The sequence below is a fragment of the Pristiophorus japonicus genome (genome assembly GCF_044704955.1).
Source record: "Pristiophorus japonicus isolate sPriJap1 chromosome 24 unlocalized genomic scaffold, sPriJap1.hap1 SUPER_24_unloc_1, whole genome shotgun sequence".
Classification (NCBI taxonomy): domain Eukaryota; kingdom Metazoa; phylum Chordata; class Chondrichthyes; family Pristiophoridae; genus Pristiophorus; species Pristiophorus japonicus.
The window spans coordinates 2,750,470-2,775,815 of record NW_027250648.1 but is presented as its reverse complement, the minus strand read 5'-3'; the positions used below and the strand labels follow the sequence as shown (position 1 = coordinate 2,775,815).

General features: G+C 44.8%; 2 pseudogenes; one reads left to right on the top strand and one right to left on the bottom strand.

The window, feature by feature from the left end:
* Nucleotides 1–25,346, top strand: part of LOC139241180 (zinc finger protein 850-like) — a 269,295-nt pseudogene that overhangs the window by 128,451 nt on the left and 115,498 nt on the right.
* Nucleotides 802–24,352, bottom strand: LOC139241167 (zinc finger protein 229-like; annotated as a pseudogene).

Genomic DNA, 25,346 nt, shown 5'->3' with positions numbered 1-25,346 from the left:
ATTCCTCCTCAACTCGGTCTGAAATGGCCTACCCCTTATCCTGAGACTATGCCCCCTATTTCTAGACTCTCCGGCCAGGGGAAGCAACCTCTCAGCATCTACCCTGTCAATCCCCCTTATCAATGAGATCCCCTCTCATTCTTCTAAACTGCAGAGAGTATAATCTACTCAATCTCTCCTCATAGAACAACCGTCTCATCCCAGAGATCAATCTAGTGAACCTTCGTTGCACCGCCTCTGTGGTCTCACTAAAGCCCTGTACAATTGTAGTAAGACTTCCTTACTCTTGTACTCCAAGCCCCTTGCAATAAAGGCCAACATGCCATTCACCTTCCTAATTGCTTGCTGTACCTGCATGCTAACTTTGTGTGTTTCCTGTACGAGGACATCCAAGCCTCTCTGAACACCCAACATTTAACATTTTCTCACAATTTAAAATATTCTGTTTTTCTGTCCTTCCTAATAAAGTGAATAACCTCACAGTTCCCCACATTATGCTCCATCTGCCATCTTATTGCCCACTCTCTTAACTTGTCCATATCCCTTTGCAGATGCTTTGTGTTCTCCTCACAGCTTACTGTCCCACACATCCCTCGATACTGCTACCCGGCATCTCTTGAACCCCTGCATCAACATTGGGAACAAATGACTGGGCTGAGGCCCGTCTTGGATAAAAACATGAGGACCACTGTGATTGTAGTGTGCACCATCTACAGTAGCAAGTCACCAAGGCTTCTTCGATTCTTATCATTGAGATATCAAGGACTAGGCACACGTTGTTTAAAAAAAAAGCTGATTTATTTGACATTTATACAGATTATCAAACTATAGCCCAGTCATAGGGTTACTAACATTGGCAGAAATAAATCCCAACTTCCAGAATGAACATAGTTCTGCCTTGGGTGTAATTAACAGCAGAATCCAACCCCTGCCGTTAGTTGTGAACTTGTTGGTGTCTCAGGAGGTCGGATGACAGAGCGAATCCCTTCCCACACACGGAGCAAGGGAACGGCCTCTCCCCAGTGTGAACTCGCTTGTTGTGTACCAGCAGGTGGGATGACTGAGTGAATCTTTTCCCACATGTGGAGCAATTGAATGGCCTCTCCCCAGTGTGAACTCGTTGGTGTCTCAGGAGCTTGGATGATCGAGTGAATCTCTTCCCACATTGGGAGCAATTGAATTGCCTCTCCCCAGTATGAACTCGCTGATGTTTCTGGAGATAGACTAGCAGAGCGAATCCCTTTCCACAGACACAGCAGTTGAACGGCCTCTCCCCAGTGTGAACTCGCTGGTGTGCCAGTAGGCTGGATGACTGAGTGAATCCCTTCCCACAGACAGAGCAGCTGAATGGCCTCTCCCCGGTGTGAACTCGCTGGTGTCTCCGAAGGTGGGATGACCCAGTGAATCCCTTCCCACACACGGGGCAGGTGAACGGCCTCTCCCCGGTGTGAAATCGTCGATGAACTTCCAGCTCAGACGGGTAACTGAATCCCTTCCTACAGTCCCCACATTTCCACAGTTTCTCCGTGGTGCGGGTGTCTTTGTGTCTCTCCAGGTTGGATGATCAGTTGAAGCCTGGTCCACACACACAACAAGTGTATGGTTTCTCCCCACTGTGAATGGTGCAATGTATTTTCAGGCTGTGTAACTGGTTAAAGCTCTTTCCACAGTCAGTGCACTGGAACACTCTCACTCGGGTGTGTGTGTCTCGGTGCTTTTCCAGTCACACTGATGTTTGAAATCCTTTCCCACAGACAGAACAGACAAACATTTCTCCTTCCACAGTCAAAGGCTGATGATATTCAGGTCCTGATGAATCGAGTGACTCTGTCAGATCTTGATGTGCTGTTTGAGTTTCCAGTCTGTATATCCTCCCCTTCTAATACCCTGTAAAATGAATTTACAAACGTCATCACTGTAAGTGCAGGATAGAAATTCAGAACAGACAATTCTAGTTTATATACAATGTTCCTTCACATGCCCGGGATCATTTAACCCAAAACCCAGTCTGTTAATTGCTTTCAGCTACTGGACTTAGCGTGTGTCCCACAGCATCTCTCTCACCTTTGATGTGTGAATAGAGCATCACGCCTGCAAACCTGGTTTTAAATTTACTCAGTAAATGTATGCAACAGAAGATGAACAATAAAGATCCTAAATGTAAGAGTCCCTCGAATCCATTTCAAATCTTGCCCAGTTCCTTCCTTATTACAGAATTCTCCCTCCCCGTGGGAGTCGATATTGGTCAAAAACTACCAATTGGAAATTTCTAACTGATTTTTTTGCTTTCAGAGTTTCAAGCTGACCAGATCCTTCTCTCAGAGAATCTCCAAAGAGACTATTTGATTTAAACACAGCTCTCCCCTCCTTTAAATCCAAGATTAGAGTTACCGGGAATTTGAATACCTGACCACATCAATTTAAAAGGGCTTGTCAGTGAATTATTCCTCTCTCCAGCCTGTAACCAATGAAACTTGCAACACCGAGGTTAAAATTCCACTTCCGTGCGCCGGATTCCAACCTTGGGACTGTACATGGGGATTCTAACATAGAAACATAGAAAATAGGTGCAGGATTAGACCATTCGGCCCATCGAGCCTGAACCACCATTCAATAAGATCATGGCTGATCATTCACCTCAATACCCCTTTCCTGCTTTCTCTCCATACCCCTTGATCCCTATAGCCGTAAGGGCCATATCTAACTCCCTCTTGAATATACCCAATGAACTAGCATCAACAACTCTCTGCAGTAGGGAATTCCACAGGTTAACAACTCTCTGAGTAAAGAAGTTTCTCCTCATCTCAGTCCTAAATTGCTTACCCCTTATCCTTAGACCATGTCCCCTGGTTCTGAACTTCCCCAACATCGGGAACATTCTTCCTGCATCTAACCTGTCCAGTCCCGTCAGAATTTTATATGTTTCTATGAGATCCCCTCTCATCTTTCTAAACTCCAGTGAATACAGGCCCAGTCGTTCCAGTCTCTCCTCATATATCAGTCCTGCCATCCCGGGAATTAGTTTGGCAAACCTTTGCTGCACTCCCTCAATAGCAAGAACGTCCTTCCTCAGATTAGGCGACCAACCTGGGACTGTACATGGTGAATCTAACGCTGGGACTGTACATGGGGATTCTAACCCTGGGACTGTACATGGTGATTCTAACCCTGGGATTGTACATGTGAATTCCAGTCCTGGGACTGTACATGGAGATTCCAGCCCTGGGAATGTTCCTGGGGATTGCAACCCTGGGACGTACATAGGGATTCTAACCCTGCGACGGTACATGGGGATTCCAACCCTGGGACTGTAAATATGGATTCTAACCCAGGGAATGTACATGGGGATTCCAACCCTGGGACTGTACATAGGGATTCTAACCCTGGGACTGTACATGGGGATTCCAACCCCAGGAGTGAACATGGGGATTCTAACCCAGGGACTGCAGAAGGCTGCCCAGCTCTGGGGCTCTTTTGATAGAATTGTGTGGGATGTAAGCCGTAAGCTTGGCACTTGCCAACGCTTTCAGAAGATATGGTGAGAAATACGATGTGTGGAGAGTGAGAATAAAATAAATGAGACAATAATTTACTATCCCGGGCACTGGGACCAGGTTGGGAACAGACATTGAAGTCCCGCCCACTCGGTTCCCATGCGAAGATGGCTGCGCATGCGTTGTCACGCCATGAAGCGAGCGGGCTGCACTCTGAACCTTCCCGCCTTCCTGTACAAAGATGGCGGTGAATCCGGGCCTATTACCGGGAGAAAACTCGTCGCTGAAAACGCAGGAGTTTCGGGTTATTACTCGGGGCTTGCGGCCTACTCCAGTTGTTTATGAAGCCTCCCCGCCCACTTACCGATCGGTGACTCCCCTGCGCCCCGCTGATTCTCACCCGGGCTCCATCCTGAGCTCGTCTCAGCGTCCGTGCGTCTCCAGTGCTCGTACTGCGCATGCCCAGCTCACAGTGCCCGGGAGATTGACGGCAGCTCAGGACCAATAGAAAGAGCGGGGGCGGGGCTGGAGGACCAAACTGGTTCTGGTCCTCCAATCAATCGGAGTGTGTGAGGGGCGGGGCTTGCTGCTCCGCGTGCCCGGGGCTGAGCCAGGATCTCCCTCATTGGCTGAAACTCTGCATCATTTTTAAAGCGGATTTATCTCAAACTCCAGGAGAAAGCTGGATCTTTGTGTTGTGACTTTAAACAGATGGAACCCTGTGGTGTGGAGCAAACATTGCAACATCTGTTAGTGAAATGGATTCATTCTGGACAGACAGCAGGAATTATTTGAGAAAATTACAGTGTAGTGAGAAAGGAAATGCAGGGGATGTTGTGTAGATGGATTGTCAAAAGGTGTTTGATAAGAACATAACATAAGAACATAAGAATTAGGAACAGGAGTAGGCCATCTAGACCCTCGGGCCTGCTCCGCCATTCAACAAGATCATGGCTGATCTGGCCATGGACTCAGCTCCACTTACCCTCCTGCTCCCCATAACCCTTAATTCCCTTATTGGTTAAAAATCTATCGATCTGTGATTTGAATACATTCAATGAGCTAGCCTCAACTTGGGCAGAGAATTCCACGGATTCACAACCCTCTGGGAGAAGAAATTCTTTCTCAACTCGGTTTTAAATTGGCTCCTCCGTATTTTGAAGCTGTGCCCCCTAGTTCTAGTCTCCCCAACCAGTGGAAACAACCTCTCTGCCTCTATCTTGTCTATCCCTTTCATTATTTTAAATGTTTCTATAAGATCACCCCTCATCCTTCTGAACTCCAACGAGTAAAGACCCAGTCTACTCAAACTATCATCATAAGGTAACCCCCTCATCTCCGGAATCAGCCTATTGAATCGTCTCTGTACCCCCTCCAAGGCTAGTATATCCTTCCTTAAGTAAGGTGACCAAAACTGCACGCAATACTCCAGGTGCGGCCTCACCAATACCCTGTACAGTTGCAGCAGGACCTTCCTGCTTTTGTACTCCATCCCTCTTGCAATGAAGGCCAACATTCCATTCGCCTTCCTGATTACCTGCTGCACCTGCAAACTAACTTTTTGGGATTCATGTACAAGGACCCCAGGTCCCTCTGCACTGCAGCATGTTGTAATTTCTCCCCATTCAAATAATATTCACTTTTACTGTTTTTTTTTCCAAGGTGGATGACCTCACATTTTCCGACATTGTATAAGGTGCCGGACAGGAGGCTTGTTGATCAAATTAAGGTTCACGGTGTTAAAGGGAGTGGGGCAGCGTGGAGAGGAAGTTGGGTAAAGGGCAGAAAACAGAGAGTAGCGGTTAATGGAGGTTCTTCAGACTGGAGGGATGTAAACAGTGGTGTCTCCAGTGTCAGTGTTTATCGTGCTGTTCTTTAGCTCCTGCCCTTTGTAACTTGCTGCTCCCACCTGCTCTACTTAGTCTCCCTCCTAATTTCGTGTCATCTGCAAAACTGGATGTACAACTCTGTTTCTTCATCCAAGCCAATAATAAATATAGTGAAAGGTTGAGGCCCCAGAACAGATCCTTGGGGGTCACCACTTGTCACATCCAGCCAATCTGAGTGCGTACCTTTAATCCCAACTCTCTGCCCCCTACCTCCGGACTAACTCCCTCCCTGTCAGAAGGTTGTCTCCAATCCCAAGAGCTCTCACTTTCACCAACATCCATTGACACTCACTTATCTACTTCATTAATGACCCAAACTCATAGAATAATGCAGCTCAGAAGGAGGCTATTCAGCCCATCGAGTCTGTGCTGGCTCTTTGAAAAGCTGTCCAATTAGTCCCCTCCCCCGCTCTTTCCCCCTTTCAAGTACATCTTCAATTTCTGCTTAAAGTAACTATTGAATCAGCTTGCACCATGTTTTCAGACAATGTGGATATGATCCACGTGGCTAGGATCACAGAGAATAGTGGTTAATTGATTACCTTTATCCAAGAATTGTGTAAATTCTGGTATCCCCGAGAGTTAGTGTTGGGACCATTGCTCTTCTCAATATAGAGAAATTATCTCAGCTTTGGTATATGGCCACAAGATCAAAAGCTCCAGATGAGACCAAAATGGGACCATGGCTAACTGTGAAGAGGAATGTAATGGCTTCATTGTGACACATGAGGTTAGTAAGTGGGGCAGGTGAAATTTGACAGAGAAATGTGAGATGTTATATTTTGTAGGAAAAGTACAGTAAACATTTAACAGGTGTAGAGGAGCAGAGCGACTTTGGGTGTAAGATTCTAGCTAATGCCTTGTTTTATTAGTTAACAGGTTCAAGAGTCTAGTATCAGCAACTTTTATATCTTAAGAAATACAAAAAGATAGAGAATACGAGCAGATTCTCTGTCCTCCACCGTACCTTTATATTGATTCATCAAACAGAGTAAACTTGCAAGTCCCGTGTGTCCACAGTAACTGACACCAGGTCAGCCCGCTGGATGGAACCTCGGGCGCCCTGAGCTTGATCTCCGGTGTCTCCAGTCCCGACTGTCCCCTTACATCAGTCTGCCCTCACTTTTATACCCTGCACTGATCCACCTCTGGCACCGGACTCTTCTTTGTCTTCTCTGCTGGGTTTGGGCAGGAAGCGAGGAAAAGACAGCTGGAACTTCTCTAATCTGTGATTTACAAGGACACATTCCCTGGTTCCCAGCAGAACCCGACAAGGATTCACGTACACAAATCTTCCAAAGTGGGAGAACAAGTCGATCAAGTTGTTTAAAAAAAATGTTATCCTATGTTGGATAAATTGGGTGTCAAGCACCAATCATTGGTTAGGCTGCATTTAGAATATTGTCAAGTTTTGGGCCATTTTACTCTGGGACAGACGTCAAGGCCATGGAGCGAGTGCAGAAGCAATGCGCTGAGATGATACCAGGAACAAGATGCTTTAGTTATGAGGAGTGAGAAATTGGGGCTCTTTTCATTGAAACAAAGAAGGATAAGAGATGTGAGGAGGGGGTGTTTAAAATGTTCGAACACTCACTGTCCTTCAGGATCTGTGTCCAGAGGAGAAGCTGATGGGTATATCTTATATCATCTTTCGGTTATAAGATGTGTTAATCGATGTGAGTAACTCGGGTCAGCATCAAACACTCCCAGGGCAGGTAGAGCATGGGCTACATACAGAGTAAAGCTCCCTCTATACTGTCCCATCAAACACTCCCAGGGCAGGTACAGCATGGGTTACATACAGTGTAAAGCTCCCTCTATACTGTCCCATCAAACACTCCCAGGGCAAGTACAGCACAGGTTAGATACAGAGTAAAGCTCCATCTACACTGTCCCATCAAACACTCCCAGGGCAGATTATCTGGTATCTGAAACCCTGGGACTCCCGATCATTAGATTCAATATCAGTGTGTGGAAAGGGATTCCCTGGTGTATCTCACCCGCTGATACACCAAAGTGTCCACATAGTGACTGCGGTGGTTCGATTCCACAGTTTCCAACGCCTTTAATCACATCCATGCGCAGCACCCGTTAAAGGGACATCGACTATCTGTCCTATTCTCTCTCAGTATTTGCGGCAGTTAATGGGACTGCCACCTTTTTGTCTTCTCTTTTGTAATTAAAAGGACATTGTGTCTCCTTACCTCAGCGTAACACCTCGATATTTAAAGGGACATTGTCTCTGTTTCCATGGACACATAGAATAGCACAGAAGGAGGCCATTTGGCCAATCCAGTCTGTGCCGCATCTTGCGAAGAGCAATCCAGTTAGTCCCACCCCTCCACTCTTTCCCCATAGCCCTGCTATTTGTTTTCCTTCAAGTATTTATCCAGTTCCCTTTTGAAAGCTGCTGTTGAATCTGCTTCCACCGCCCTTTCAGACACTGTGTTCCAGATCATGACAACTTGCTGTGAAAAGAAAGTTTAAGTAATTGAAGTCCATCATCCCTGGAACCATTCTCGTAAATAATTTCTGCACCTTTTCTAAGGCCTTCACATCCTTCCTAAAGTGTGGTGCCCAGAATTGGACACATTACACCAGTTGAGACTGAATCAGTGTTTTATACAGGTTCATCATAATTTCTATGCTTTTGTACTCTATACCTCTATTCACAAAGCCCAGGATCCTGTAAGTGTTTTTAACCGCTTTCTCAAGCTGCCCTATCATCTTCAGTGATTTGTGCACATGTACCCCATGGTTTCTCTGTTCATGCACCCCCTTTTGGATTGTACCCTTTAGTTTATATTTCCTCTCATTCTTTCTACCAAAATGTATCACTTTGCATTTTTCTGGTTAAATTTCATCTGCCACGTGTCCGCCCATTTCACCCGGCCCGTCTATGTCTTCCTGCAGTCTATCACTCTCCTCCTCACTGATCACTATACTTCCAAGCTTTGTGTCACCTGCAAATTTTGAAATTGCCCTGTACCACCACATCCAAGTCATTAAGTCACATGCACTCCAAACCCACCTTAGTCTGCCTCGCTTTTGCCCTGTCTGATCCCTCCTATTTCTGAACTATTCTTAACTCTGGTGCTATTTCTCACTCTTATATCTTCTATTTACGGCCTCTACTTCTGGTCTCCTCCAAAAGTGGAAACATTTTCTCTACAGCTACCCTATCAAACCCTCTCATAATCTTAATGACCTCCATCAGGCCACCCCTCGGCCTTCTCTTATCTAGAATAAAGAGCCCCCAGCCTGTTCAACATTTCCTGATAGGTTTTCCTCTCAGTTCTGGTATCATCCTTGTGAATCGTTTTTGCACAACCACTGATGTCAGGCTCACCGGCCTATAGTTCCTTGTTTTCTCTCCCCCTCCTTTCTGGAACAGTGGGGTTACATTTACCACCTTCTGATCATAGAAAATGACAGCACAGAAGAAGGCCATTCAGCCATTATGTCCGTGCCGGCCGACAAAGAGCTATTCAGTCTAATCCCACTTTCCAGCTCCTGGTCCGTAGCCTTGTGGGTTACGGCACTTCAAGTGGATATCCAGGTTGATTTGAAATGCTATGAGGGTTTCTGCCTCTACCATCTTTTCAGGCAGTGAGTTTCAGACCCCCACCACCCTCTGGGTGAAAATAATTCTCCTCAAATCCTCTCTAAATCTCTGACCAATTAAATCTATGCCCTCTGGTTGTTGACCCGTCTGCTAAGGTAAATAGGTCCTTCCTATCCATTCTATCCCGGCCCCTCATAATTTTATACACCTTAATTCCATCTCGGTGCAGGAACAGTGGGCGGGACTTCAGGGTCCCAGTGACCAGGAAAGAAACAACAATTTGTATTTAGAAAGCGCCTTTCATGACCAATGACGTACTTTTGGAGTGTAGTCACTGTCGTAATGTGGGAAACGTGGCAGCCAATTTGCGCACAGCAAGCTCCCACAGACAGCAATGCGATAATGACCAGATAAACTGTTTTTGTTATGTTGATTGAGAGATAAATATTGACCAGGACACCAGAGATAATTCCGCTGTTCTTCTTCGAAATAGTGCCATGGGATCTTTTACGTCCACCTTGGCGAGCAGACAAGGCCTCGGTTTAAGGTCTCATCCGAAAGACAGCACCTCCGACAGTACAGCACTCCCTCGGAATGTAAACCTAGATTTGTGCTCAAGTTCCTCGAGTGGGACTCGAACCTACAACCTTCTGACCCAGAGGCGAGTGTGCTACCCACTGAGCCACACTATTATAAAACAAAAAAATAAACACCGAGTCAAATAAAGAGAAATTAGGGCAAATGACCTAAAGTAGGTTTTAAGGAGCATCTTAAAGGAAGAAAGAGAGGTGAGAGGTTTAGGGAAGGTGTTCCAGAGCCTCGGGCCTTGGCCACAGAAGGCACCAATGGTTGAGTGATTGCAAAAACTTAAGAATAGCTGGAGTAGGCCATATGGCCCTTTGAGCCAAGTCTGCTCAATCTCTCTTCATAGGACAATCCCCTCAACCTACGAAATAGTCTTGTGAATCTTCATTGCATTACCTCTATGGCAAGTATGTCTTCCCTTGGGTAAGGAGACTGGAACTGTACACAGTACTCCAGGTGTGGCCTCACCAACGCCCTGTATAATTGTAGTAAGATTGTAGTATGTAACGCTCCTCTTTAAAAAAGGAGACAGACAAAAAGCAGGAAACTATAGACCAGTTAGCCTAACATCTGTGGTTGGGAAAATGTTGGGAGTCCATTATTAAAGAAGCAATAGCAGGACATTTGGAAAAGCAAAATTCAGTCAGGCAGAGTCAGCATGGATTTATGAAGGGGAAGTCATGTTTGATAAATTTGCTGGAGCTCTTCAGGGATGTAACAAACAGGGTTGATAAAGGGGAACCAGTGGATGTGGTGTATTTGGACTTCCAGAGGCATTTGACAAGGTGCCACATAAAAGGTTACTGCACAAGATAAAAATTCACGGGGTTGGGGGTAATATATTAGCATGGATAGAGGATTGGCTAACTAACAGAAAACAGATAGTAGGGATAAATAGTTCATTCTCAGGTTGGCAATCAGTAACTGGTGGGGTGCCACAGGGATCAGTGCTGGGACCTCAACTATTTACAATCTATATCAATGATTTGGATGAAGGGACTGAGTGTAACGTAGCCAAGTTTGCTGATGATACAAAGATGGGAGGAAAAGCAATGTGTGAGGACACAAAAAATCTGCAAAAGGACATAGACAGTGTAGTGGAGTATTTAAAATTAACAACACTAGGTCTGGGTTTGAAGATTCAAGTAGTCTTTAATTTCTTGCAAGGGAGAGACAAGTCTGTAGTCAACCTGTTGTTGAGCTGTCCTCACTTGCTCTCTCTGAACAAAGAAAACACAGGGTTTTTATACAGTTTCTCAGCCTATAATGGCCAGACATTCAATACATGAGACATACATTGAGTGACAACCCATTCAAATCAAAGTAAAGGTACAATCCTGACCATGCCTATCTCCGGTACTTTTCCATAAACTTCACTGTGTCCCAAAAGTTCATTAGCACATTGGAATGTTACCTTATCTCTCTTGCCTTGACCAGATGAAGTTTTTCCATTGTGTCATTTTTGACCCCTTGCTCTGTTTGTCTGCCCCTCTGGGTTTCCTGTGGTTCAACAGTTGGGCCTTCTGTAATTGTCCTCAGGTTAGACAGCTTGTAACAATTAATCATTCTGATATGTTATTTCCCTTTAAACACCCTTAAAGTTGATCATTATAAAAGCCTATGTCAGCTCGTTTTAATTCCGAGATCTATTCTTAACTCAATAGCCCCACTTCAGACAGGCTAACTGAGTGGGCAAAAATTTGGCAGATGGAGTATAATGTTGGAAAGTGTGAGGTCACGCACTTTGGCAGAAAAAAAATCAAAGAGCAAGTTATTATTTAAATGGAGAAAGATTGCAAAGTGCTGCAGTACAGCGGAACCTGGGGGTACTTGTGCATGAAATGCAAAAGGATAGTATGCAGGTACAGCAAGTGATCAGGAAGGCCAATGGTATTGTAAATTCCTGGATTCTTTTACCTCAATCTGGTTCAGTAAAATTACTGAGTCGAATACCTCTTGTGCTTTGAACAAAGCAGTCTTTATTACCGGCCAGTAAGACCTATCAGACAGAAGATATACTCTCTGGATAGAGCGTACACACTCCCTACGGATAGGTGAAGTTACATCGTAAAGCGTTAACAGTTATACAGTTTTGAAATCAGATAACAAAATACAAATGGATTGACAGTCTAACTCAGCCACTCATTAGTCAATCTATATGAGATGTTCTTCTTGAAAGCTCAAGCATTGCCTCTAAATGTTTCAATCTAATGGTGTGACTATTAACTGAGACCTTGCAATTCTGCAGATGTATTTCATGTTACAATTAGATATTATTGGCAGGATTAGTGACTTGAAACCTTGAGAAAGACTGTTAGCTATGCTGATGTTGCACTATTTGCAATCTGACATTCTCCCAGCTATTCTTCCATGGCTTATACATTTTCATATATCCCGTTTACCTTACTGTCCTTAATTCCATATATTCCGTTCAGATATCCACATCCCCCCTTTTATCATTCTATGATAACATTTAGGATCATTCTATGAGTATTGCATTGTTGAGTAGTTCTCTAGTTTGTTGGATCATAACCCGGGAACCCTTGACCACAAGAGGGTCTGCTAACCTTGTCATTACTTTACAGCAGAGGTTAAGGCAACCAACAATCAAACAGCAGGTAATTATTATTACGATGAGAACAATTGCCCCATGTATTAGATAGGATCTCCAAGATCCACCCAGAAACCAATCAAACCTGCTAAGTTCTTTTGCTGGTGTGGATAACTTCTTCACCTCCCTCCTTATGTGATCGGCAAGGTGGGTTATGTTTTCTGAACTATCAGGAATGTAAGTGCAACATTCAGATCCTATCAGGGCACACGTTCCCCCTTTCTCAGCTAACAGGTAATCGAGGGCCATTCGGTTTTGTAATTCTACAGTCCTTATCGCTACCATTTCAGCTGTGATGCCCTCCAGAGCCTCAGCAGTGCGGTTAGCTACCTGTTCCAATATCGTTTCTTTGAATCCATCTAACAGTCTCAGTTAGGGTCAGTGGAACGGTGCGCAAAGGAATTCCCCCTTTGGAATGTATAGGGATATGTGAACACACCCAGCATCTAGTGAAGTGCCCTTTTTCCGCATAAACGTAAGATATATACAAAAAGGTGTTTACATGGAGCTCTCGCCTTTGTCTTCCTTCCCCTGTGCCAAAACTGTCATATATCAACACTATTATGCAGACAGTGGCATACAGACACAGTCTCATCTTATAAATAGTCCAATTATTTAGCTGATAAAAAGAGTTCTGTTTTCCCGTTTCCCTTCTTCAGGTCTCCGTCAGTGTATTTGGCTGTCTTACGGGTAAAAGTTCAAACTGATCCTCCTTCAACTGCCTTGTTCAGCTATGGGGAAGAGGAGATCTGGAACAGAAACAGGAATTAGACTAATCAGCAAAATTTGTTTAAATGGTGATGAGCTTGCAGTGGTGCAGGTGAACCCAGGCACTTTTCCCCTCAACCTTGGCTGCAGTGGGGGTAGAGAGTGACACCTAAAAAGGCTCCTCCCATTATGGCTCTAATCCCTTCCGAATCCATACTTCCCTGGTGCCACGAGGGACAATTCGGGTAAAACTGGGAGGTCGAGGTGAGCATCTTGAACCTGGTTGTGAACTAGTCGCAGAGCCTGAGTCAGAGAAAGAACATAGGTGGTCATCAGTCTAGCTGAGATCTCATATCTAGGAACAATTTCCCTCATTAACACCTTAACAACAGTCTGAGTCTTATTGTCCAGGTTAGGGTAGGCTTCAATCCATCTGCTAAACACATCTACTATTACTAGCACATATTTGTAACACTGAACTTTTTGCAACTCAATGTAGTCCAACTGAAATGTTTCAAAGGGACCTTCGGGTAGGGGCGTTTTACCCCAATCACAGGGGACTCCCTTCCCTGGATTATGTTGCTGGCCAACCAGGCAATGACTACTGATGTTCTGGGTGAGCGCCTGGAGTCTAGGGTGCCACCAAGTAGCTAAAAGTGTGTCACTCGTGGTCCTTGCTCCACAATGAGTAGCAAAATGCAGACATTCTATAACCCATGAGGCCAACTCGTCAGACATGCAAGTCTGTTCCGCGGGAGTGGTCCAGAGTTTAGAAACATTGTCATAAGTACATGCATAATATTTCCACAACAGTTTATCTTTTTCAGGAGCGTCCTCCTGTGCTTTTATAACATCTTGGATGGTTGGCATTGGTTTTTCCGAGGCTAACTTATCCTTCGCAGGATTTTTAGTCTGACTCCTAATTTTGGGCACTACCATCTGTTGGTCACGAGAGGCCTGTTTGGCCTCTTGGTCAGGACAACGATTCCCTATATCAACCAGAGAATTTCCGGTAGTGTGGGCGGTACATTTGACAATGGCAATGCGTTTGGGGAACATGAGGGCTTGCAACAAATCAGATACTAGCTGTTTATGAGATATCTCATTCCCCTGTGAGGTTAGGAATCCCCTATTTTTCCATAATTGTCCGAAATCATGGACCACCCCAAAGACATACCTAGAGTCGGTATAGATATTGACTTTGAGATCTTTGGCCAAGATACAGGCTCGGGTGAGGGTGAATAGTTCAGCTTGTTGAGCAGAATAGGCGGTTTCAAAAGCGGCAGATTCCATGACCTGATTCTCCTGGTTTACTATGGCGTATCCTGAGATTCGTGTATCTTCTGGATTAATAGAAGTACTTCCGTCAACATACATAAACAATCATGACTGGGTGCTTCCTCATCTTGGGTTGGCTCAGTAAGAATACAGTCTGGATCTTCCATTGGTACATCAACTAAATCTTCCCTGACTGATGTGGCCTCTTAAATTAAAGATAAGCAATCATGACTGGGTTCTTCCTCATCTTGGGGTGGCTCAGTAAGGAAACAGGCCGGATTAATTGCAGTACAGTGCCGAAAGGTCAGTTTAGGATTGCCTGTGATTTCAGTGGGTTCTGTCGGATAGAGGGCCAGTCCACATTGCCCTGCACTGGGATCTCAATTAATGGGAGTATAACCCACTTGGGAGGGGTCCTCTGCCCACACATGAGGATCCACATAGTCAGGTATGCCGGAGCCGGTATGATGCTGTAGAGTCCTTAAGACCTTCTCGGGGTCCCCATGAAATTGAACTGTTCGGCCAGGTTTTACGATTTGCACATCCTGGCTGGTAGGGTCAGCCTCATCTATGGCCTTGCGTACCATAACTCCCAAATCTTTAGCATGGTGAGGGGCTAATACTTCACGAGCAATATGCGGTGCCATTGTTAGGGGCTGTTTCCACAGATTCTTATCCACTTCCACAAAATCTGCCTCTCTTTCCAGTCCAGTCACTCTAGCCCTTAATAGAATTCCCTTCACTTCCCCTTCATGATCCTGATAAAAGTTCTGCAGGTCCTGATTCTTTCCACTGGGATTGTATGCTAGGGTCACGTGATAGGGTGCCTGCGGCAGGTCCAGAGACTACCACTGAGGGGTTCTAGTGGTATAATACTGCCGCTTAAGGGTTTCCTGTTTTACAATAATCCCATCATCTCCACACTCCAAATGCAACTGGAATTTGCAAAGGAGGTCTCTAGCAATCAAGTTACAGTCCAGATTGGTTGTGATAACAACTCGATGTTCCACCGATTCTTCCCATTTTAACCGGTTCTGACACTGGGAATGTCGAGATTTGTCCCAGGAATCCTGAAAGTTCCCGTGTTTCAGTAGAGGCAGGGAGTTTAAGCTTTGATTGTACAGAAGACATGAAGGCTCCCGTATCTATCAAAAAAGGTTGCCACTCATTCAGAATGGGTTCGTCGTCCGGGGAGGATCCCTGCACAATCAAGCTGCGTAGTCAATCGGGGGACAATTGACCAAAGGGGTTGTTTCTGGGAGAAGTTAGTGTAGGATCCTCCTCTCCCCCCTTGCCCCCCTCCTCTTCCTCCTCTTCCTTTTCCATGCTGACGGTAGGGGCAATTTTTATTCCAATGTCCTTCCTGCCCACAATTAAAACAGTCAATTCCTCTTACCCAGTCCCGGCCTCTTCCCATACCATGCCGGGGACAATAGGGAGGTTTATTAGCAGGGCTCGGGCCGTTTGGTTGTTTAGTATAACCGTATCCTTGCTTATCCATCCAATCCTGTATGCCACACTACGGTTCTATTGATCCTTCCTCCCGAGATGGCTCTTCCTTTCTAGTCACGTATTCAGTCTTGACCCGGGTTGGGGGCGCACCTCCCCCCTCCCCTTTCTTTTCCTGCCAATAATATCTAACTGCCCTTTCCATCTGTCCGGATAGCGTGAGCAATCAAATAGTTGTTTGAAGATCACAGACATCTATAGAGAGGTGGTCTGCAGCTTGTTGTGCTTCAGGGTTTGGCATTGGTCTGACAGGGAATTGGTGTCGGGACTTTGGGATCTTGGAAATCATTTCTAGGCCGGAGGATGTTTCAGAGCTGTCTGACTGCTTGACAGTTCTGCGTCTCGATCGGCGGGGGTGTTTGCTATGTCTTTCACAACTTGGACTGGTAGATTGACTAGAAGATTTACGGGGCTGTCTGTGATGTCGAGATATAGTTCTGCCCTTTCGAGTGTGAGATCTGATCCTTTTGGCTATATTGCCTGTGAACTGGGGATCTGAATCGCTATCAGAGGATGAGGAGTCAGTTTGGGTTAGTTGCTTTGGTGATATGGGGTTGTTCCTAACTCTTTTTACCGGAGTGTTAGGTGGAGGGTGTTGGGAAGAGGACTGGAGCAAGAGGCCAGGGGGTGCGGGAGGCGCCGTTGGGCGCTGAGTCAGTGGCCACTCATCAATTTCATCATCAGCCTCGGTTAACACAAAGCCAGCCATTTTAACTTGTAGTTGATCAATACCTTTCTCAGAGGTCCCAAAGGATCTCTTAGCAAGTTTCTCGTGCGCACATTCTTTCTTTAAGATGTCTACAGTTTTAACATGTGTTCCCTCTGTCAATGCAAGTCCTAATTTAATAGCATTTGTTTGCCAACTCGATAGAAGTGATGCATCTTTTAATTTCTGACAATAATGTCGCCAGGTTGCAATTAAATTTTTATCCCCTTTTCCTCGTCCCCTTCTCCAAATTAATCCCTGTGCTTTTTTTGCTACCTCTACGCTTCTAGTGTCACCTAGAGGCCATTGGTCATCCCCTAATAATTTATTCAGGGCTCCTGATAATTTTCTAAAGTCTTCAGCTCTTTCAGGGAATTCCTTACATAACTTTTGTAGCGGACTATCCACATCCGTGGTTTTATCTAACTGATTACCCATTTTCATGCTGCTCCTCGTATTACTGTGTCGCTACGCGTTCGTGTCGTTGTGCAATCTAAACAAACTTAAAAATAGACACAGACTTTACAGAAACTAACACTGACTTTAACTAACTCCAAATAACCAAACTTTACTAATGCTAACACTGATCCGCGTCGCTGCGCGGTTTGCGTCGCCGCGCGATACTTAAAACTCCCACGTCGCCTCGCAGTTCATGTCGCCGCGCAATCCGCGTTGCCTCGCAGTTCACGTCACCGCGCAATCCGCGTCGACCCGTGGCTCGCGTCGCCACGCGAGTTAAGATACTTAAAACTTTAAAAGATAAACAAGGACTTCTAACACTTACCCGCGTCGCCGCGCGATTTCAATACAAGATAGACAAAGACTTCTAACACTTACCCGTGTCGCCGCATGGTTCGCGTCGCCGCGCGATTTAGGATACTTAAAACTTTACTTAAAACTCTAAACACTTAAGACTTACAAAGACTTACTGACATTCGCACTGACTTTCGCGATTCGCGTTGCTGCGCCTCTGCGTCACTACGCGTCGGCGTCACTGCGCGTTTACGTCACCGCGCGTTTACGTACTGCGCGTCTACGTCACTGCGCGTTCGCTTTCCTGCGCATTCGCTTCCCTGCGCGTTCGCTTCGGCCCTTCTCCTTTCGGCCGCACGCTCGCACCGCTGCGCGTCTTGCGTTGTTTGTGCGTCTGCGCCGCTGCGCGTTCGCGTCGGCCCTACCTTCCGAGTTGCTGCGGGGGTTTTTTTTAAAATTCAATCAGAGCCTAGACGGGCCAAGTGATATACAAGGTCGATGTCGTACCTGAGTTGAACACCTATCCTCTATTTAAATCCCCATTTTATTCCCTGTGAGCCTAATTATCTAATTTTGATTTCTTATGAGCCTCAATTAATTTCTTTCAGTCTCCAAATTTCCCTATCCTTTCGCGTTACTGCGCAGTTTAAATTCAATCAGTCAATGAAAGCCCTAATTTAATGGAGTTTTTCTGCCAATTGGACAGGAGTGATTTATGTTTTTTTTACTGCAGTGGAATTTTTTCCATAATTTAAAATCTCAGAACATTTTTTTTTTTAGCACCTATTTAGTACGTTACTTTTTTTTTGTATAACTAGAGAGAAGTCTGGCACGTAGGCTGTGGACTGCTTTTCGTTATCTCAATTGTTCCAGCCTCAAGGTCGTGTTATTTAATATAATTTTTTTTTTAAATCCTTTTGAATCCATCTCAGTTGTTTTGCTGTGCCTTCTCTGAATGTTTCCTTTCAACAAGTTTTTATTTTTTTTTTAACCACCGGGACCATGTAATTTTTTTCTTTTTTTTTAACAAACCTCTCCTTTGTGCATTTCCTGGCTCTGTAACTTATCATCCGAATATACGTAATTCAATAAGGTTCACACTCTTAAACTTCCCACATACAGGACAACACTACGAAGAGTTAAAACAAACTTTCATTCTGTTTGAGATAAAACAAACCACAACTCCCCGGCTTTTTTTTTACAGTAAAAATCACAGAAGCATTTCTCATTTAAACAGACATTCACAAGAGTCTCTTTTCTTTTCTGTTTATTTTTGGATCCATGATTGATCATCCATCCCTATCTAGCTCTAACTATCTTTCCAAGTCGCCGCTTGGTTTGCGTCATCGCACAATTTCCCTATCTCTATCCCTATTCTAAGTTTGAAAGGTATTCACCAGATTGTCCTGGATCTCATTCAGACACTACCTGAGAACCAGCGAGTGGCTAAACTTTCCTCAGACTTTTGAAACCGGGGGAAACTGGAGCAGTATTGAAATCATACTCACTCCAGTGGCCACTTTCCCCTCGTCTCGTCCAAGGCTAGTTTGGCTCTTAATTCGCAAGTTTTCGGCAGTCGTCCATTGAGATCCCACTTCTGACACCAAATGTAAATTCCTGGATTCTTTTACCTCAATCTGGTTCAGTAAAATTACTGAGTCGAATACCTCTTGTGCTTTGAACAAAGCAGTCTTTATTACCAGCCAGTAAGACCTATCAGACAGAAGATATACTCTCTGGATAGAGCGTACACACTCCCTACGGATAGGTGAAGTTACATCGTAAAGCGTTAACAGTTATACAGTTTTGATAACAAAATACAAAATACAAATGGATTGACAGTCTAACTCAGCCACTCATTAGTCAATCTATATGAGATGTTCTTCTTGAAAGCTCAAGCATTGCCTCTAAATGTTTCAATCTAATGGTGTGACTATTAACTGAGACCTTGCAATTCTGCAGATGTATTTCATGTTACAATTAGATATTATTGGCAGGATTAGTGACTTGAAACCTTGAGAAAGACTGTTAGCTATGCTGATGTTGCACTATTTGCAATCTGACATTCTCCCAGCTATTCTTCCATGGCTTATACATTTTCATATATCCCGTTTACCTTACTGTACTTAATTCCATATATTCCGTTCAGATATCCACAGTATCTTGGCCTTTATTGCAAAGGGGATGGAGTATAAAAGCAGGGAAGTCTTGCTACAGTTATACAGGGTATTGGTGAGGCCACATCTGGAATACCGCGTGCAGATTTGGTTTCCATATTTACGAAAGGATATACTTGCTTTGGAGGCAGTTCACAGCAGGTTCACTATGTTGATCCCGGGGATGAGGGGGTTGACGTATGAGGAAAGGTTGAGTAGGTTGGGCCTCAACTCATTGGAATTCAGAAGAATGAGAGGTGATCTTATTGAAATGAAGAGGATTATGAAGGGGCTTGACAAGGTTGATGCAGAGAGGATGTTTCCACTGATGGGGGAGACTAAAACTAGAGGACATAATATTAGGATAAGGGGCTGCCCATTTAAAACAGAGATGAGGAGAAATTTCTTCTCTCAGTGGGTTGTAAATCTGTGGAATTCGCTGCCTCAGAGAGATGTGGAAGCTGGGACATTGAATACATTTTAAGACAGAAATAGACAGTTTCTTAAACGATAAGGTGTTATGGGGAGCGGGCAGGGAAGTGGAGCTGTGTCCATGATTAGATCAGCCATGATCTTATTGAGGGGCCGCATGGCCTACTCCTATTCCTATTTCTTATGTTCTTATACTCTGATCCCTTTGTAAACAAAAGCTAACATACCATTTGCTTTCTTAATTGCTTGTTATACCTACAAGGACATACTTTCTGTGATTCATGTACAAGGAGACCCAGATCCCTCTGAATGCAAACATTTTGCAGACTTTCATCATTAAAATAATATTCTCTCTTTTGTTTTTACAACCAAACTGGATAACTTCACACTTCCCCACATTGTATTCCATTTGTCATGTTCTTGCCTACTCAGTCAACCTGTCTATATCTCTCTTCAGCCTCTTTGCAATGCAAAAGGGTTAATTAATAACCTTGTAGTAAAGGGGCCTTTTGGGGAAGAGTGACCATAATGATAGAATTTTATTTTAAGTGTGAAAGTGATTTAAGTTCAATCCGAAGCTAGAGTCTTAAATCTAAATAAAGCAAACTACATAGGTATGAGGGGCGAGTTGGCTGAGGTAGATTGGGAAACTACATTAAAAGATATGGGGGTAGATAAGCAATGGCGAACATTTAAAGAGTTAATACATAGTTTACAAGAAATATACATTCCTTTAAGGCACAAAATCTCCACAGGGAAAGTCACCATTATCGCAATGCGAGCCTCACGACCTCACAGCCTCGCTATTGGTCCGGGCTGCGCCCTCCCCTGGTCCCATCCACAGGGAAAGTGGTCCAACTGTGGCTAACAAGGAAAATTAAAGATAGTCTTCAATCAAAGGAAGAGGCTTATTATGTTGCCAAAAAGAGCAGTAAGCCTGAGGATTGGGAGCATTTGAGAATTCAGCAAAGGATCAAGAAACTGAAAGAAAAGGAAAATAAAATATGGGAGTAAACTAGCAAGAGGCATGAAAACAGACTGTAAAAGCTTCTATAGTTATGTAAAAAGGAAAAGATTACCAAAGGCAAATGTGGGTCCCTTACAGGCTGAGACAGGAGAAATTATAATGGGAAATAAGGAAATGGCAGAGAAATTAAACAAATACTTTGTGTCTGTCTTCACAGAAGAAAACACAAAAAAAACATCCTGGAAATAGTGGAGATCCAAGGGTCTAGCAAGAATGAGGAATTGAAAGAATTTATTATTAGTAAAAGAATAGTACTGGAATATTGAATGGGACTGAAAGCTGATAAATCCCCTGGACCTGATGGCCTACATCCTAGGGTTTTGAAAGAGGTGGGTATAGAAATAGTGGATGCATTGGTTGTCATCTTTCAAAATTCCACAGATTCTAGAACGGTTCCCGCAGATTGGAAGGTGGCAAATGTAAAACCACTATTTAAGAAAGGGAGGAGACAGAAAACGAGGAACTACAGACCAGTTAGCCTGACATCAGTAGGAGGGAAAATGCTAGAATCTATTATTAAGGATGTGGTAACGTCACTTAGAAAATAATAATAGGATTGGGCAGAGCCAATACGAATTTATGAATGGGCAACTGCATGGCAGATGAAGTATAATGTGGATAAACGTGAGGTTATCCACTTTGGTGGTAAAACAGAGAGACAGACTATTATCTGAATGGTGACAGATTAAGAAAAGGGGAGGTGCAACGAGACCTGGGTGTCATGGTACATCAGTCATTGAAGGTTGGCATGCAGGTACAGCAGGCAGTTAAGAAAGAAAATGGCATGTTGGCCTTCATAGCGAGGGGATTTGAATACAGGGGCAGGGAGGTGTTATTACAGTTGTACAGGGCCTTGGTGAGGCCACACCTGGAGCATTGTGTACAGTTTTGGTCTCCTAACTTGAGGAAGGACATTCTTGCTATTGAGGGAGTGCAGCGAAGGTTCATCAGACTGATTCCCGGGATGGCGGGACTGACATATCAAGAAAGACTGGATCAACTGGGCTTGTATTCACTGGAGTTCAGAAGAATGAGAGGAGATCTCATAGAAACGTTTAAAATTCTCACGGGTTTAGACAGGTTAGATGCAGGAAGAATGTTCCCGATGTTGGGGAAGTCCAGAACCAGGGGTCACAGTCCAAGGATAAGCGGTAAGCCATTTAGGACTGAGATGAGGAGAAACTTCTTCACCCAGAGAGTGGTGAACCTGTGGAATTCTCTACCACAGAAAGTAGTTGAGGCCAATTCACTAAATATATTCAAAAGGGAGTTAGATGTAGTCCTTACTACTAGGGGGATCAAGGGGTATGGCGAGAAAGCAGGTACTGAAGTTCAGCCATGAACTCATTGAATGGCGGTGCAGGCTCGAAGGGCCGAATGGCCTACTCCTGCACCTATTTTCTATGTTTCTATGAAAGGGAAATCATATTTGTCAAATCTATTAAGAGTTTTTTGAGGTAGTAGAATAGATAAGGGGGGAAACCAGTTGATGTGGTGTTTTTGGACTTTCAGAAGGCATTCGATAATGTGCCACACACGAGGTTATTAAACAAAAGTAGGGCTCCTGGAATTGAGGGTACAATATTAGCATGGTAATATTAACGGACAGAAAACAGAGAGTAGGAATAAACTGGTCATTTTCGGGTTGGTAGGCTGTAACTAATGAGGTGCCGCGAGGATTGGGCCCCAGCTATTCACAATCTATATCAATGATTGGGATGAGGGGACCAAATATAATATATCCAAGTTTGCTGCTTACAAAGCTCGGTGAGAATGTGGGTTTTGGGGAGGATGCAGAGAGACTTCAAGGGGATATAGACAGGCTAAGTGATTTCTGGGATGGAGGGAACTGTCCTATGAGGAGAGATTGAGTAAACCAGACCTATATTCTCTGGAGTTTAGAAGAATGAGAGGTGATCTCATTGAAACATACAAAGTTCTTATAGGGCTTAACAGGGTAGAAGCAGGGAGGACATTTCCTCTGCTTGGGGAGTCTAGAACCAGGTGCCAGTCTCAGAATAAGGGGTCGGCCATTTAGAACTGAGATTAGGACTTCTTCACTCAGAGGGCTGTGGAGGCTCAGTCTTTGAGCATATTCAAGACAAAGATCGATAGATATTTGGATATTAAGAGAATCAAGGGATACGGGGATAGTGCAGCCCCTCGAGCCTGCTCCGCCATTTAATATCATGGCTGATCTGATCCTGGGCTCAGCTCCACTTCCCTGCCCGCTCCCCATAACCCTTTTCTCCCTTATTGTTCAAAAATTTGTCGACCTCCACCTTAAATATATTCAATGACCCAGCCTCCACAGCTCTCTGGGGCAGAGAATTCCACAGATTTACAACCCTCTGAGAAGAAATTCCTCCTCCTCTCAGTTCTAAATGGGTGACCCCTTATTCTTAAACTATGGCCCCTAGTTCTAGCTTCCCCCACGAGTGGAAACATCCTCTCTGCATCCATCTTGTCGAGCCCGTTCAGTATCTTATAAGTTTCAATAAGAGCACCTCTCATTCTTCTAAACTCCAATGAGTATAGGCCCAACCTGCTCAACCTTTCTTCATAAATCAAACCTTCATCTCAGGAATCAAGCTCGTGAACCTTCTCTGAACTCCCTCCAATGCAAGTATATCCCTCCTTAAATAAGGAGACCAAAACTGTTCTTCTTCGAGTAGAGAAGGTTGAGAGGAGATTTGATAGAAGTGTTCAACACCATGAGGGGTCTAGACAGAGTAGATAGAGAGAAACTGTTCCCATTGGTGGAAGGGTGGAGAACCAGAGGACACAGATTTAAGGTGATTGGCAAAACAACCAAAGGCGACACGAGGAAAAATGTTTTTTCGCAGCGAGTGGTTAGGATCTGGAATGCACGGCCTGAAAGGGTGGTGGAGGCAGATTCAATCCAAAGGCAAAAATTTGCAGGGCTACGGGGAAAGGGCGGGAACTAGCAGAGAGCCGGCACAGGCCCGACGGGCCGAAAGGCCTCACTCTGTGCTGTAACCATTCTATGATTCTATGAAATCCAGAAAATCGAACACCAGCCCAGTTAGAGGGATTAATTACATCAGCAGCAATAAACCCCAAATGTCAGAATGAACATGGTTCAGTCCTGAATGTGATTAACAGCAACAATATCAGCAGAATCCAACCCCTGCAATCACTTGTGAACTCGCTGGTGTGTCAGCAGGTTGGATGATTGGATGATTGAGAGAATCCGTTCCCACACTCAGAGCAGATGAGCGGCCTCTCTCCAGTGTGAACTCGCTGGTGGCTCAGAAGATGACATGATTTAATAAACTCTTTCCCACATATGGAGCAGACGAACGGTCTCTCTCCAGTGTGAACTCGCTTATGTTCAGTGAGGTGGGAAGAACAAGTGAATCCCTTCCCACACACGGAGCAACTGAACGGCCTCTCCCCAGTGTGAACTCGCTGGTGTGACTGGAGGCCGAATGGCTGAGCAAATCCTTTCCCACATTCGGAGCAGGTGAACGGCCTCTCCCCAGCGTGACTGCGTCGATGAGTTTCCAGCTGGGACGGGGAATTGAATCCCTTCCCACAGTCCCCACATTTCCATGGTTTCTCCATGGTGTGGATGTCCTTGTGTCTCTCCAGGTTGGATGATCAGTTGAAGCCTCGTCCACACACAGAACACGAGTACGGTTTCTCCCCACTGTGAATGGTGCGATGTTTTTTCAGGCTGTGTAACTGGTTAAAGCTCTTTCCACAGGCAGTGCACTGGAACACTCTCACTCGGGTGTGTGTGTCTCGGTGTTTTCCAGTCACATTGATGTTTGAAATCTTTTCCCACAGTCAGAACATACAAACATTTCTCCTTCCGCATTCAAAGGCTGATGATATTTAGATAAATTGAATGACTCAGATCTTGATGATATGATTGGTTCGAGTTTTCCATCTGCGAATCCTCCTCATCTAATATCCTGTAAAAGGAGTTTACAAAAGTTAGCACTGGAAGTGCAGGATAGAAATTGTGAACCGACAATTCTAGTTTCTAAGGAACATTCTTTCCTCTCGTTCCCCCAAAGCTGTAAATCCCTGTCCCACACACTCTCCCCCCTCCCTGTGCTGAAATCCAAACCCATCGCAACACTCCATTATTTCTTTCCTCCATCCCGTTTTCTCCCTCCCTCGACTCTCGTTGGGTTCAGTTCTTCACCCGCTGTGCACAGTGGGAATAAAATCAATGAGGCAATGATTTCCTCACCTGGTCATTGGGGCCGTGAAGCCCCGTCCACTCTCTTCTCCTGTACCAAGATGGCCACCTAGGTGCTCTAAAGCTTCCCTGTCCAAGATGATGACCAGTTACCCCGGGCGGTGCAAACGCGGGAGCAGCAGGCTCTTATAGGAGGCCTATGGGCTTTTATTCAGGGCCTGAGGCCTTCAGCAGGTGTTTATGAAGCTGCCCAGCCTACCAAGGGGTCCAATTCCTCCGCTATGCCCACAAGCTCCAACCACCTCCCGGAACCGTCCCATCTGCCTCAGAACATCTCCACCACTGGCACTGCGCATGCTCATGCTCACAGCACAGGCCGGTTCCGCGCCTGTAGTCATTGATAGAGCACTTTCTGCCGCGCGGGAATTCTGGGTAACGAATCCGCCATTAAACAACCCA